Source organism: Podarcis bocagei (assembly GCF_964188305.1).
Source record: "Podarcis bocagei genome assembly, chromosome: 3".
Lineage (NCBI taxonomy): Eukaryota > Metazoa > Chordata > Lepidosauria > Squamata > Lacertidae > Podarcis > Podarcis bocagei.
The window spans coordinates 58195952-58211861 of NC_138127.1; positions in this window are offsets into that span (position 1 = coordinate 58195952).

Sequence of the window (15910 nt, forward strand, 5' to 3'; positions counted from 1 at the left end):
AAGCTGTGTCTGAGGTAGATTAGTGCTTTGTGGTTGATGATCCAAGTCTGTAGTCTGACTGCTACACCAGTTCTGGCTTCACATTACAAGAGAGAAAGAATTTGTTAGGCACTCAGTTATGTTAACCACCCGCTATTTCTAGGTTCATGCCATAGTTACCAAGGACTCCAATATTTCTCTCTGCCACTGACATTAACCATAAGTTTATCTCAGTCATTTAAAAAATATATATGTGTAGAAGTATGAGGTGGAGAAGTGTTTGAACAATAAGGGCAATCCTTGCCAACTCAATTTAGATGGGTACATTTCCCCCCTTCTGTTCCCTTTTTGAACACATTTAGATAGAAGGAACATAAAGATGAGCTTCTCCAAATGATATAAAACCACAGAGATGTTGAGCTATGGTTAGGGACAGTTGTGAAATGACCTAAGTGAATTTTTAAAAGGGCTAAAAAATATGAAGACAGACCATTTTAACATCACTTTTATGAGTACTCTGAACACGATTCTGTTGGGAATGGATCAATGCTTTCTGTGACGCCTAGGGCAGAATATTAGTGATATATTAAACATTTTAAATAGCTCTTGATATGGCTGTGTACTTTTGTTGTTGTTTTCTCTGATCTGCTTATTGACACCAATACCTGTTTCTTAAAACTTATAAAAATTAATCACTTAACTCACACTATCCTGCTCCACCAGCAATTGCACATTATGGGATTTATCATTGGTAGACAAACCTATTTCCACCATTCATATAGAAAAGGAATAGGGCTGTCAAAGTTTCACATCCAATCCTGCTATAGAAGCAGGTTTACTTCTGTGTCTGTTGCCACAAAACACTTGGAGAAAACTGAAATAAACAAGATTTATGAAAGAAAAAAATGACCCAGACTTGATGGAAGGTGGCTGCAGTGCAAAGTTTTGGACTTAAGGCATATGTGCAGCTGGCCCCTTGAAAGGCGAGAGATGCCCACATTGTGGGCTCTGAGTTGAGACTGTTCTAGTCTCTCACCCATCAGTATGTTTTGGTTTTCTTCCTTCTGCCAGTAGCAGAGAGCAAAGGGGGGGGGGGAGACTTTCTCCTCTTCATTCCCTTCTCCTCTGCAAATGGTGGTGGCAGCAGAACCTTGGGATTGGGACAATTTTTGAAGGGACGGCAAAGGGGGTGTTTGGGGCAAACTGTGGGTTAATGGAGATTGGCAATGAAGTGGGTAGTCAGGGTTGGCTAAGGGTGGGATTGCGTGAGGTGTAATGGACAGAGGGTTGGCAAGAGGGCAGGTGGGAGTGGTGAGCAACATGAGTCAGGCAGCAGCCCTAGTGAAAAGGGGGGGGGAGAATGGTAAGGGGGGGCTATTGTGTTCATTATATAGAGAAATGAAAGGGATTTATTTCACCTTCGCTCATAATCTTAGACCTCAGGGTTCTCCACAAAGAAATTGATTGGGCAATAGATTCAAGAAGAAGAATACATAATGCATAAATAATAATGTAGGAATACTTCTTCATATATTATGTAATCATCTCACAGAATTCACTATGACAATTTGGATTAATGGCTATGACTCCCTTAAAATGAGGAAGCTCATCTCATTTCAACATAGAGATATCTATTTTAGACTTGGTTTAAAGCTGACCGGTACTGAACCTTTGAGCAATTCCCCACCTGAGATTTCAATGACGGGAAGACTTTGCATTGGGAGGTGTAAAGCATCAAGTACTTTACTAGAAGCAGGACTCAGGTGCCTTATTTCCTGTGCATCTGTGGTCATCAGCCAGAGGAGAGACCTGCTGGCCTACTCCTTACTGCATTTCAGCACCACCATTGCAGGTGGTGAGGGGGTGGTTCTGCAGCTACCAGCTCAGCAAGGGGCAAGGAACCAATAAGGTTCCTCCTAGTCCTATAAATGTTCTGATTCTGGCCTAGCTCATCAGCCTGAACAACTTGTCTAGAGCAAGGGTCCCCAAGACTACCCACTTACTGCCTTGAAGGGCCTTTCCTCTGTGGAGTTTCAAACCACCACCCACACAGCAGGTTTGATGTATGAATTTGGTGGAAGAAGGACAGGTGTGGTCACAGCCCGAAGTATTGTCAGCCAACTTTGCAGTACTGGCTTATTTGATTTGGCTGGCTTATTTGAAGGGGAACCAGTTCAAGAGAACTTGTGCAAACTATACCCGCATCTTTGGCCTGGCCATTACACAAATTCCCCATTTGACAGTTGCAAAAAGTGCCACCTGATGAACGCAGCGCTTGTTTGTGTATTTGACTGGTGCATCCAAGCTGTTCTGCATTAAGTTATGCATTCTCCTGATGCCTTGAGAAAAATTAAATCTTGCCTTGACATACGGAACTAGGACACTTGTTGCTATATGTAATTGCTGTCCCTGGGAAACCTTAGAACTCGGAAATGTTGGAAGATGTCCTAATGCCTCCCAAGGAAAATCTGTTTAGCAAAAATCAGATATAATTTAACGTTTTAATTGGGAAATAGATATGGGTCAGCATGGATGAAACTTAATGTGCAGAGATGCTGAAATTACAATTATTTGAATGACTGGAAACAAAGATGGTGTGAATGAGATTGCCAACGATGTGGAGCCAGTTAATTTTCAGTAACGCTTTGAATTCTCAGAGGTTATAGTAGAATGTTGTGATGAGACAATGTTCTGTAGAAGAGAGAGGGGGTGGCTTGCTGTTTTTCTCTATTTATTTCAGCTCTATTGATCTAAGCATAATGTAACCAGAAAGAGGACTATAAGGCATGCACAGAATACGCTCCAAATGGAAATGTATGATTGATTGGCTACATATCATCGGTTTTCAGAACCAGCTGTACGGATGTCACTATTACATATAAAAGCTCATCAAGATTAGAAGACGGATGGAATTGTTTATGCATTGTTATTGCCTTTATTACTTGCTGGTGTTCATTTGCGGTGATTTAAATAATACAAATGCATTTTAAATCATTTAGAAGGCATAGCATACTTGAAACACTACACTGCCCTCTCCTCTGCAATGTGCATAGGAATCTAAGAAGCTGTCTTAAGTGAGACCACTGGATCACCTAGTTCATTATTGTCAACACTGACTGTCAGTGGATTTCCAGGGTTTCAAGCGGGGGTCTACCCTGGTCTCACCTGGAGATGTCTGGAACTGAACATCAGACCTTCTGCAAGCAAAGCATGCAGTCTCCCATTGAGAAGTCCTGCATCAGAACTGAACCATATTAGTTCATCTAACTTTATCAGTTAGATATGCTCCCTGGGTGATATGCGATCAATGTTAGTCTGAAAGGAGCAGCCATACTTGCATGTAGGTTTGCACCATGTGGAGAGGAGCCCTGATGGACCAGGGTTTCTGTCCTTGTGTTGGAAACCCTATCCTGTATCTTCCAAACTTCATCCTCTCTCTCTCTCTCTCTCTCTCTCTCTCTCTCTCTCTCTCTCTCTCTCTCTCTCTCTTTTCCTTGGCTGGATGCTTCTCACCTTCCCCAAGCTCTGAAGAGTATCTCATTCAATGATTCAGTGATCCCCCTCTATCCCCAACCATTAGGTACCCCACAGGCAATATTAAACTATCATTTTGGACAAGGGGGTACCCAATATTTTGGATCAGTGGGCACATTTTAAAATTTTAAGGGAGTGCCTTAAAATAGCTACTGTTTGGGGTGGAGGAGATGTGACACAACACAATATGGTTGCCATGGGAAGTGTGGCATAACACAAAATTAGAGAGACAGACACCCCCTACAACCTAGCCAGCTACCGTATGTCCCTCTGATCCTGTTTATGGTGATCACATGACTTGACCCGTCACTTGCCTGAAGGGATCCACAGAGCCCTCAATTGTCTTGCCCGGGCTGATAGCCCCAGCCATGTCTTTTCGGGGAGAGATCTTCACACGCACAGTGATGCAAATATCTCCGGATTTGGACTAGCGCGTCTTGATCGCAGAATGTCAAACTGCAATAGTATCTGTGAAAATAATGCTGACAAATTACTGCCTAATTAACTTTGCATGAGGAAAAAAAATGCTTCAAGGAACTTGAAGGTGTTGCTGAAAAAGCTATAAAAGTAGAGAAGTCAGGCAGATACTCTGGCAGCCACACATTTCACAAAGCAGAAAGGAAAAAGCGCAACTACACTATTAATAATTAAAATTAAATTAAAAAGTTGTGTAAGTGACGTCCAAGGGAGTATTTTTAGTTTATGAATGTTTTATCAGTTTTGATCCATAACATAGTCTGAATGATGTGAATACAGATATATTCATGGAAGAGAATTGACATGGAATACAGCCTATTAGCAGTGCTACAGCACATCAAGTATTACAAATGGAATGCTCCATGCAATGAGATATAAAATGATGCAAATTGGTAAGCAGATGAATATGTCAATTAAAAACACAGGTTGGCAGAGATTCTCCTCCCATATAATAAGTGAACTTTATCACTTCTTGAGGCAAAGTGCCCTTAACCATCATGTCGCTCCATTAAACACTCCTGAGGAGGAAGTTGTGTGTGCGTTGTTCTGGACTGAAAGCCTAATCCAGGACAGGTAGTTTTCATTACCATCAGCTGTGGAGGGAGGGAATAAGACTTTCATCCCAAGGAAACATGCACAGAACTCTCCTTTTATTTTGCCTCCTGCTGGATCAGACTTTAGCTTCTTGTGGTCAAAGCAAGGAGATTGTGGGAGTATTTAGAAGCCACAAATTGCATGCAGTTGTTTTGCATATGTTATTTGGTTAGAGACCTGCACAGTGTTTTTCATTTTCCTGTTGTTGTTTAGTCATTTAATCGTATCCGACTCTTCGTGACCCCATGGACCAGAGCACGCCAGGCACTCCTATCTTCCACTACCTCCCGCAGTTTGGTCAGACTCATGTTTGTAGCTTCGAGAACACTGTCCAACCATCTCATCCTCTGTCGTCCCCTTCTCCTTGTGCCCTCCATCTTTCCCAGCATCAGGGTCTTTTCCAGGGAGTCTTCTCTTCTCATGAGGTGGCCAAAGTATTGGAGCCTCAGCTTCACAATCTGTCCTTCCAGTGAGCACTCAGGTCTGATTTCCTTCAGAATGGATACGTTTGATCTTCTTGCAGTCCATGGGATTCTCAAGAGTCTCCTCCAGCACCATAATTCAAAAGCACCAATTCTTCGGCGATCAGCCTCCTTTATGCTCCAGCTCTCACCTCCATACATCACTACTGGGAAAACCATGGCTTTAACTACACGGACCTTTGTTGGTAAGGTGATGTCTCTGCTTTTAATGATCCTGTCTAGGTTTGCCATCGCCTTTCTCCCAAGGAGCAGGTGTCTTTTAATTTTGTGACTGCTGTCACCATCTGCAGTGATCATGGAGCCCAAGAAAGTAAAATCTCTCACTGCCTCCATTTCTTCCCCTTCTATTTGCCAGGAGGTGATGGGACCAGTGGCCATGATCTTCGTTTTTTTGATGTTGAGCTTCAGACCATATTTTGCGCTCTCCTCTTTCACCCTCATTAAAAGGTTCTTTAATTCCTCCTCACTTTCTGCCATCAAGGTTGTGTCATCTGCATATCTGAGGTTGTTGATATTTCTTCCGGTGATCTTAATTCCAGCTTGGGATTCATCCAGCCCAGCCTTTCGCATGATGAATTCTGCATATAAGTTAAGTAAGCAGGGGGACAATATACAGCCTTGCCGTACTCCTTTCCCAATTTTGAACCAATCAGTTGTTCCATATCCAGTTCTAACTGTAGCTTCTTGTCCCACATAGAGATTTCTCAGGAGACTGATGAGGTGATCAGGCACTCCCATTTCTTTAAGAACTTGCCATAGTTTGCTGTGGTCGACACAGTCAAAGGCTTTTGCATAGTCAATGAAGCAGAAGTAGACGTCTTTCTGGAACTCTCTAGCTTTCTCCATAATCCAGCGCATGTTTGCAATTTGGTCTCTGGTTCCTCTGCCCCTTCGAAATCCAGCTTGCACTTCTGGAAGTTCTCGGTCCACATACTGCTTAAGCCTGCCTTGTAGAATTTTAATCATAATCTTGCTAGCGTGTGAAATGAGTGCAATTGTGTGGTAGTTGGAGCATTCTTTGGTACTTCCCTTCTTTGGGATTGGGATGTAGACTGATCTTCTCCAGTCCTCTGGCCACTGCTGAGTTTTCCAAATTTGCTGGCATATTGAGTGTAGCACCTTGACAGCATCATCTTTTAAAATTTTAAATAGTTCAGCTGGAATATCATCACTTCCACTGGCCTTGTTATTAGCAATGCTTTCTAAGGCCCATTTGACTTCACTCTCCAGGATGTCTGGCTCAAGGTCAGCAACCACACTACCTGGGGTGTACGAGACATCCATTTCTTTCTGGTATAGTTCCTCTGCGTATTCTTGCCCCTCTTCTTGATGTCTTCTGCTTCTGTTAGGTCCTTTCCACTTTTGTCTTTTATTATGGTAATCTTTGTACGAAATGTTCCTTTCATATCTCCAATTTTCTTGAACAGATCTCTGTTTTTTCCCATTCTATTGTTTTCCTCTATTTCTTTGCATTGCTCATTTAAGAAGGCCTTCTTGTCTCTCCTTGCTGTTTTTTGGAACTCTGCATTCAATTTCCTGTATTTTTCACTATCTCCCTCACATTTTGCTTGCCTTCTCTCCCCCACTATTTGTAAGGCCTCATTGGACAGCCACTTTGCTTTCCTTTTCATTGGGATGGTTTTAGTTGCTGCCTCTTGTATAATGTTACGAGCCTCCATCCATAGTTCTTCAGGCACTCTGTCCACCAAATCTAAATCTTTAAACCTGTTCCTCACTTCCACTGTGTATTCATAAGGGATTTGACTTAGATTGTATCTTACCAGCCCAGTGGTTTTTCCCACTTTCTTCAGTTTAAGCTTGAATTTTGCTATAAGAAGCTGATGATCTGAGCCACAGTCAGCTCCAGGTCTTGTTTTTGCTGACTGTATAGAGCTTCTCCATCTTTGGCTGCAGAGAATATAATCAATCTGATTTCGATGCTACCCATCTGGTGATGTCCATGTGTAGAGTTGTCTCTTGTGTTGTTGGAAAAGAGTGTTTGTGATGACCAGCTTGTTCTCTTGGCAGAACTCTATTAGCCTTTGCCCTGCTTCGTTTTGAACTCCAAGGCCAAACTTGCCAGTTGTTCCTTTTATCTCTTGACTCCCTACTTTAGCATTCCAATCCCCTATAATGAGAAGAACATCCTTCTTTGGTGTCATTTCTATAAGGTGTTGTAAGTCTTCATAGAATTGGTCAATTTCGGTTTCTTCAGCACCAGTGGTTGGTGCATAAACATGGATTACTGTGATGTTAAAAGGTCTGCCTTGGATTCGTATCGAGATCATTCTATTATTTTTGAGGTTGCATCCCAGTACAGCTTTTGACACTCTTTTGTTGACTATGAGGGCCACTCCATTTCTTTTACAGGATTCTTGCCCACAGTAGTAGATGTGATGGTCATCTGAACTGAATTCGCCCATTCCCGTCCATTTTAGTTCACTGATGCCCAGGATGTCAATATTTATTCTTGCCATCTCATTTTTGACCACATCCAACTTACCAAGGTTCATGGTTCTTACATTTCAGGTTCCTATACAATATTTTTCTTTACAGCATTGGACTTTCCTTTCGCTTCCAGGCATATCCACAACTGAGCATCCTTTTGGCTTTGGCCCAGCCGCTTCATCAGCTCTGAATCTACTTGTACTTGTCCTCCACTCTTCCTCAGTAGCATGTTGGACGCCTTCCGACCTGAGGGGCTCATCTTCCAGCGTCATAACTTTTATATGCCTGTTGTCTTTGTCCATGGAGTTTTCTTGGCAGGGATACTGGAGTGGCTTGCCGGTTCCTGCTCCAGGTGGATCACGTTTGGTCAAAACTCTCCACTATGACCTGTCCATCTTGGGTAGCCCTGCACGGCATAGCTCATAGCTTCTCTGAGTTATTCAAGCCCTTTCGCCACGGCAAGGCAGTGATCCATGAAGGGGTTCATTTTCCTACTCATATTGAAATACTGCCCCTCAATGAGGCCAAACTTAGATTCACAAAATGTTTAAGGTATGTGTACCCCTGTGTCCCCCCAGAAAAAAAAAGCACAGGACCTGCATCACAAAATTCAGAGCAGTGCTAATTTTGAAGTATATTTGTGTTTTGGTTCACATACTGCTTTAAGAAGTTGCAGATTAGGTAGCTTTTCATCAACTTGCAAACAAAATAAAATTTGTCGTCTATTTTAAGCTGGCATGCAAGCCTGCACCCCAACCCTTTGTAAAACTACTCATTTAGGTGGACCTATTCAAACACAGCCCAAGAGAAGACTGAATGCATGTCCTGAAAGCTGTATGTCCTGTTTCTGATTCTCTCTGACACTTGCTTGCTTGGAGAGGAGCCACTGAGAAACAACAATTCTGAGAAACAGGAGGCAAGGTGGGATTTATTTAGACATGATTGACATCCTGCTCCTGGATGTGTTTGCCTGCAACTCTGAATTGGTTGTCTTGTTTAACCCTAGGCACCAGGCAGCGACTTTCTGTGAAGTAAGCACAATTCTGAAGACTCCTAAAGCAGTTTTATTCCAGGGGTGAGACAGGTTAAGGAGATAAATGTAACTTTTGCTGAACATTTCCCCCTCAATTATAGATCATCCTGATATTTTATAATGTATCCAAAGGGCATGGAAGAATAATATATATGGCACTTATCCCATGGTCTGAATAAGTATGTCAACTCAGTCTAGCCTTAGAAGAGTAGGTGATGTATGAGAGTCTGAAAAAATTGAAACGAAAACAAATCCTGGACTTCAAACCTTCTCAAGAAACTAAAAAGGTTTTTATTACTGGATATTTCTTGCCTAGGACTGAGGTAAAAAAGGGCCCTAAACACAGGCTGCACAAAGATATCCTTCTTCCTCTTAGGTGATTTTTGGGGAGACAATGAAAAAAAGGGTGAAATGTTCACCTGTCTTACTGGTGGTGTTGCTCCTCATGGCAGTCTAGGTGGTGGTGGCCATGTTCCTTGCTCCTACTTATTACCATACTTTTTTTCTTCAGTTACATGTTGCATGGTGCCAGAGGAAAGTCAGGAAGCATTACCCCAAAGGGCTGGCTTGGCATCGTGGTGATGCTACAGGGATGGACTAATCTGTCACTTTCTGTTTGTTTCCATTTCTCAAGTTGAATTTGCTCAGCAGCGTAGCTAGCTGCTCAGTATGGCGCGCACGCCTGACAGTCAGGGGTGGGGGCGGGGCGCGGTGCACAGGGGTGGGGGCGGGGCGCACTGTGTGGATCCTCTCTGCTGCCTCCCCCTCAGCTGTAGGGCGGCTGAGGGAGAGGCGGTGGGCAGACGCAAACCCCACACTGCCGTTTCAGGCAGCATGGAGCCCTCAGGTGCCCAAGCCACCACATCACTCCCAGGAGAGAAGCGTGGCTCAGGCACGCTGCAGGCCCTGCAGTAAGTGCCGGCCCCCACAATGTGGCGCCCATTGCCAGCCGTGTTTCATTATGTTTGTTGATTGAACTAAAAAGTTTTGTGAGCCCAAGTTATTATTATTATTATTTAAAAGTCATATTTTTGTCATTTTGTCACACACACACCCTCAGCGATGACACTCGGGGTGGCCTGCAACCTCCCCCCACCCCTTCCTCTGCCACTGAATTTGCTACATTTCTGCATCTGTGTTCAACTTTTTAAAACTCCTCATGCAACTCTGTCAGTATTTTAATGTGCATTTTTCCTAATTTTTGCCTAATAGACCCAGTTTTATGTGCATCATTTAATGCATGTTTCTATGCCATGTGCATTTTATGAACACTGCCCCTTAATTGATGCATTTTTGTATACTTTTTGGCTGAGAAGTGTGAATTTCAAAGGACAGCTGCACTTTAGTTCATGTAGAGTTTCAAGAAGTGTGAATTAGGTAACGTAGCATGAAAATGCGAACCAAACCACCCCTAATTCTGATAGCCAATCAGATTTAGTTGTATGATGACATCATAAAGCCACAGCCAAGTGAGAAATCTCTAACTCTCCTGTAGGGAGCATGCAGACTAAGAAAATAAATGGGGTTGAGTGGCTTCAGGAAGAATACTAAATAACCGCAACTAGCCATTTAAAAAAGTGAACATGATGAGTCCCTTCCTGAAAACATTCAACCACTGCTCTCCACATTCTTCATTGAAAATGTTTGTGGACATTTGGTACAGCCCTATTCTAAAGTGAGCATATCAGGTCTATTTGCCTATATTAGTTAAAATGATGGGAGAGTGTGCTGTATTGGCAATGCTTAGCAAGTGTTCCCCAACCTCCAGCTTATTGTTTCAGGACAAAACTTTTTAAAAGATCTGGGATAAAGTCCAGTGCAAACCTTCATTTCTGTTATCTCCCTGCCCTAATATGCTACCATGCAGTGGCAGACTTTGGGCTTTAAAGTTTCAATGGTGCCCTGTGCTATGCCAAAATCTGCTCCCCCAACCTCTCGCCTTCCATTGTTCATCATTGTTGGAGCACCCCCTGTGGCGGCGCCCTCTCAGCTCAGCATCCAGTGCTGGCTAACTGGTCACACTCCCTTAAATCCAGCTCTCTAGTGTGGCTTAGATGGTAGTTTAGTGGGTACGAAGGCTGTAATGGGAAACAGGAGAGGTGGCCTTGAAGAACCACACTCGGGCGGGGGGGGGGGGTTTCTGGATGTTTCCCACGGAAAGTAAAGTATTAAAAAATGTCTCTTATACACACTTTACACACATCAGTCTTCTGCATCCCCATCGAAAAGGATCTCAGACAGCAACAGCGTGGTAAGCTTCTGCCCAAAGCCTTGGAGAACTGTAGCCACTAAAAGTAAATAATACTAGGTAGGCTGATGGTCTGACTTGGAATAAGGTAGTAGCTTCATATGTTCCTATGGAAGATTAAACTGCAAGTCAATTAACTTCCAGGTGAAAGGATACACCACAAAAAGAGGCAAGGTATCTTCCTTTGGAATTACTCACCTGGAAAATCTCTGTGGGGCATCGGAGGGAGAATTATAGCCCCCAAACAGGAGCTTTATTATGCTGAATAATTAAAAGTTCTGCCCAATAGAGAGCTACTAATGACTTGACTTTCTGTTATCTGCCTGGGGAATTAATTGCCTCATTGGTATGTAGTGGGACTCCAACCATGCTCTAGTCCTGGTTTTTTTTTTGGGGGGGGAGGGGGAGTACATAATTAAACAAATTCAGGACTTTATTTCCATAGTCATGGTCATAAGGCTTCCTCTCATTAAGTGTCCCACTGAAGCCGTTGAGACTAGGCATGGCAGCATGCGCTGTGTCCTTTGCAAATTGCATCCATATGCCCACACCTTTTTCTATTTCACAAAGGTGTTTAGGCACGAAAGACAACAAACATTCTGCTAAAAATGGGGACACGGGCTTCACACCTCCTTCCCACAGCCCAGGAAGCTTCTGCCCGGCTTAGGGAAGGAGGCACAATGCCCTGACAAGGTGCAAGAGCCCTCGCGCCTCCTTCCCAAAGGTGGGCAAGCACATTTATTTTATTTCCATATTATTCACCCTGCGTATTGTTTCCCCAAAATTTTCTCAATACATATAGTCTTATTTCTTGTTGTATACAGTTGTGATTGTTTACTCAAACCCTGCCAATGAGTCCATTTCTTTATGTTGCCTCTTCATATATGTCGTAATTGGTTCCCATTCTCTTTTAAAGTCTTCGTTGTCCTTTTCATGTAATTTTTCTGTTAGTTTTTGCCAGTTCTGCATATTCCATAAGCTTCCCTTGCCATTGTTCTTTCGTTGGTATTTCTTCTGTCTTCCAAGTTTGTGCTAATATAATTCTTGCCACTGTTGTTGCATACATAAATAATTTCCAGTTTTCTTTTATTACATCTGGCAAGCACTTTTTCCCAGTGCCAATGCAGGAGCTGCTTCCACAGCCCCCGTTCCAGATGTTGCAAAATCAGGGTGCGCAAGACAAAGTCAGAGCCTAGAGCGCCTTCAAAGAAAGCGTGGCTGTCCTGCTTAAAATGGGGCACTTGGAAGGTATGCAACCATAGATTTCTCACCAAAGCAAAGGACATGTGTCAGTTTTTTAGCAAATCAGATGACCTGGAGGATCAAGAAGATGCAGTTTTTGCTACTGTGGAACATACAGTAAGTATGTATATTTAAATTGGTTTGGTGCATACAAGTGCAACAAATATCTATAAAGTTGATTATCGTGCAACATTACTCATGTGACTGGATAGGACCGAATGTGAATCCTTGCAAATGATCACTGATTTGGTCATTCAGTTTTGAGACAGGACTTGAATTCATGGCTTATGGTGGGATGCTTATCTGAAGCTCCACAGTCCAGAGCTAGCATTATCTGGCTCCTGCCACCCCCTAGCCCCTGCTGGTGTTCCTGCCAATGGGGTGGGAAGTGGTTGTTGGGGAGCTGCCTATTTTCTTTGAACTCAGGGAGGTGGTACTGGTACTTATCTTAAAAATCCTAAATGGCTTAGGACCCAGGTACCCGAAGGCACAATTCTTTCCATACCAGCTTACCTGTTTGTTAATATTTTCTGTAGAAGCCCTTCTCCAAATACTCCTTAGTAGGGATTTAAAGGGTAAAGTAAAGGGACCCCTGACCATTAGGTCCAGTTGTGGCCGACTCTGGGGTTGTGGCACTCATCTCGCTTTATTGGCCAAGGGAGCCAGCGTACAGCTTCTGGGTCATGTGGCCAGCAGGACTAAGCCACTTCTGGTGAACCAGAGCAGCACATAGAAATGCCGTTTACCTTCCTGCCGGAGTGGTACCTATTTATCTACTTGCACTTTGACGTGCTTTCGAACTGCTAGGTTGGCAGGGGCTGTGACTGAGCAACAGAAGCTCACCACGTCGCGGGGATTCGAACAGCCGACCTTCTGATCAGCAAGCCCTAGGCTCTGTGGTTTAACCCATAGTGCCACCCTCTGTGGATCATTAAATTCAGTTTGCATTTATAGGCAAGTTTACTTAATCCCCTTAAATAAGATACAAAAATGCATTACAGTAGACGAGATTGTTATCTAATACATATATTATTTATAATATATATCTAAGCCAAAATGTAGATATGATGAGGAATTCACCCTAAATTTGCTACTGAATTTTTATGTGGATTTAAAAACAAATGAACATACAAGCTGATTTAGAAAAGTGGAGAACTGAAGAATGCAAAGATGAGACACAGAAAAACCAAAACTGACATATCCACTATCTCTACTCTTTAGTAGAGGTAGATTGTGCTTCTGCAAAACAGAAGGTCCTTTTTGCGAAGGAACCCTGACTTTGGAATATGCTCCCCAAGGAGACATATCTGACACTTGTTAGTGCCAGGTGCATTTTAGAGTTTTGCAGTTTTGCTTTATTCTACTCTCTAGTGTGTGGTTTTTTGGGGGGAGAATATGCCTTTTGTCTTGCATTTATATGTTGATTTATTGATTTTAAATGGAATTTATGTGAATTAGTTTTATTTACACTTTTCTGCACCACCCTGAATATTTTTTAATGGAGGGAAGTTAAGAAATATTTTTAATATATGAATTTATAGCATTTTTTAAACAGCTGTTGGATTTTTTATTTTTTACTGATTCCCCTTCAGGAAGCAAGTCTGCAACTTTTAAGCTATTACAGTGTTTTTGATGTGGAAATACGATCAGCCCAAGGTCTAGAAATCTATATCTTTGTGCTGCCACAGAGTGAATACAGACACTTTTCTTCATCCTTCCTCCATATGCCTGCTGTAGAGCAGCTTGCTGAGAAATTGTTTAGCCGTTGCCTTTTATCTATTTTCTTTCCTGGTGGTAGCAGTCTGCTCACACTGAAAGTCCATCATCACTCAGGAGCAGGTCTCAAGCTCAGTGCAACTGACTTCAGTTAATAGGGCCTCATTGGACCAATGCAAAGTGCGTTTGGAGATTCATAGCCACAGAAATCCCTGTGGTTCCCAAAGATCCTAACTCTAGTGTGCAACTGTGAACGTCATCAGAGTAGAGACCTGTGAAACTCTGGCACATATTTTTCATATGGAGTGGACCATTCCTATTATTCAGGAATGGGGAAACTGTGGCCCTCCAGATGTGGTTCCCATCAGCCTCAGCCAACATGACGAACAGTTGGGGATAATTACTACTGGAGTCCAGACCAACAACTGGAGGTCCAGAGGTTTCCCGTCCTCACTGTGATGAAGCAAGTGACCATAAGCAATGTCTGAAGCAGCTCGTAAATGTTGCTTTGAATGTTCTCAGATTGAAAACCAGTGAGGGACATTGATGAACATGCCTCCCAGCGATTCTGCACGGCAAGAGGACATAAGAATAGAGAGATCTTTAGCATGACTTGGCATTTCTCTTTAGCCATTTGGGAACAAACAGATTACAGAAAGCTGCATGGATGTCTAAATAAATTAACTAGTTATCGAAGAGTAACAGAGCGACAGCAAAAGGTCAATGCACAATGTAAGAACATCAACTCCCTCATTCACTTCTGTGAGAGAAGGAGTAGAATAAAATAAAAAGGAGATCCCTTGTGCCTGTTATTTAAAAAAATGTGATAATAATTATTTTTGAAGAATGTGTGTTTTACATGTATATACATAAGGACAATGTCTTTTTCATGTTTGGTTCTTTAATAAAGTAGCTAACAATCAGAAAAGAAAAGAAATGAAATGTGAGCAGAGTGGATGTTGATAGCTCCAACTCAACATTATAAAGGATGGAGTTCCATGCTGGGAGCTGTAGCCTACAGAGGCAATTATTTTATCAAGGTATCTTGGGGAGAGCTGTCCTTTGTAAACAGCTCTTGTCTTTAGAGAAGACCTTTCTCTCCTCCTATAATTTTTTCCCATGCCTCAGTGACAGAACAGGCATTAACTATGGGCTGAGATAATGCCAGGTGATGAATCCTTTTACTCCTGACCTCATAAATCAGCTAGCATGAGTGTGCGCCACTTGGTGTAACAGTATGCCATTTTTAATTTGTTGCCACTGCAGTGCAAAACTAATTTTAGCACTTTGATGGTTGCTCCTTAGTGCGGCTGGCAAAGCAGCTCCCGCTGAAAGGATACAGCAAGTGGCCTATATTTACTAGCAGGAGACGAGCCACAGATAACTTGAAAATCACAGGTCAGGCAGGCAGGAGGGGGTGGCAGTGCGTTTAGATTAAAGAAGCAAAAAGTCAACCAATGACATTTTGATTTTTCTTTTCAAAAATCACATGGCAGGTCATTGTTAACAGTTAGCATATGTCTGCACATCTTGAGGCGCATTCAATGCTGTAGCTCCACTGTCACAAAAGACTTTCATTTTCTCAACAGAGCTTCTTCTTCCTCTCCTATTTCCTTTAGCTGTCTGTGCATCCTCAAAATCAGCTGTTAAGGACTGGAGAACTCTCTTGAGCAGTTTTGTAGGACTGTGGAGGCAAGAGGAATAAGAAGCCCCTTTGCACCAGCAGGGCTCTATGAGCAGAGCATGGGATACAACTCCTTGCTCCAACTATGACCATTTCCTGGATTGTGATAGTCTGGGCTCAGTTGTCCACGTTCTAGTGATCTCCCACTACTGCAATGCACTCTAAATAAGGCTGTTCTTGAAGATGATCCAGAGAATGCAGCTACTGCTGAATGCAGCTGCTAGGTTGGTAAGGTGGGCATGATGCCCTATCAGTTCTAAATGCTCTGAAAGCTTTAGAACCAAATTCAAGGTGTTCGTGTTAGCACTCAAAGCAGCAGATGGCTTGGGCCCCATCAAGCTTAAGAGGTAATTCCATCCACCCTGCATTCATACAAAAGAAATAGTACTGTTTGGCTATGACAAATATTCAGAAGCACTTTGTCTGTGTAACTATATTACAGGAAATATCACCTCTACCAAGGTTTCCTAGTT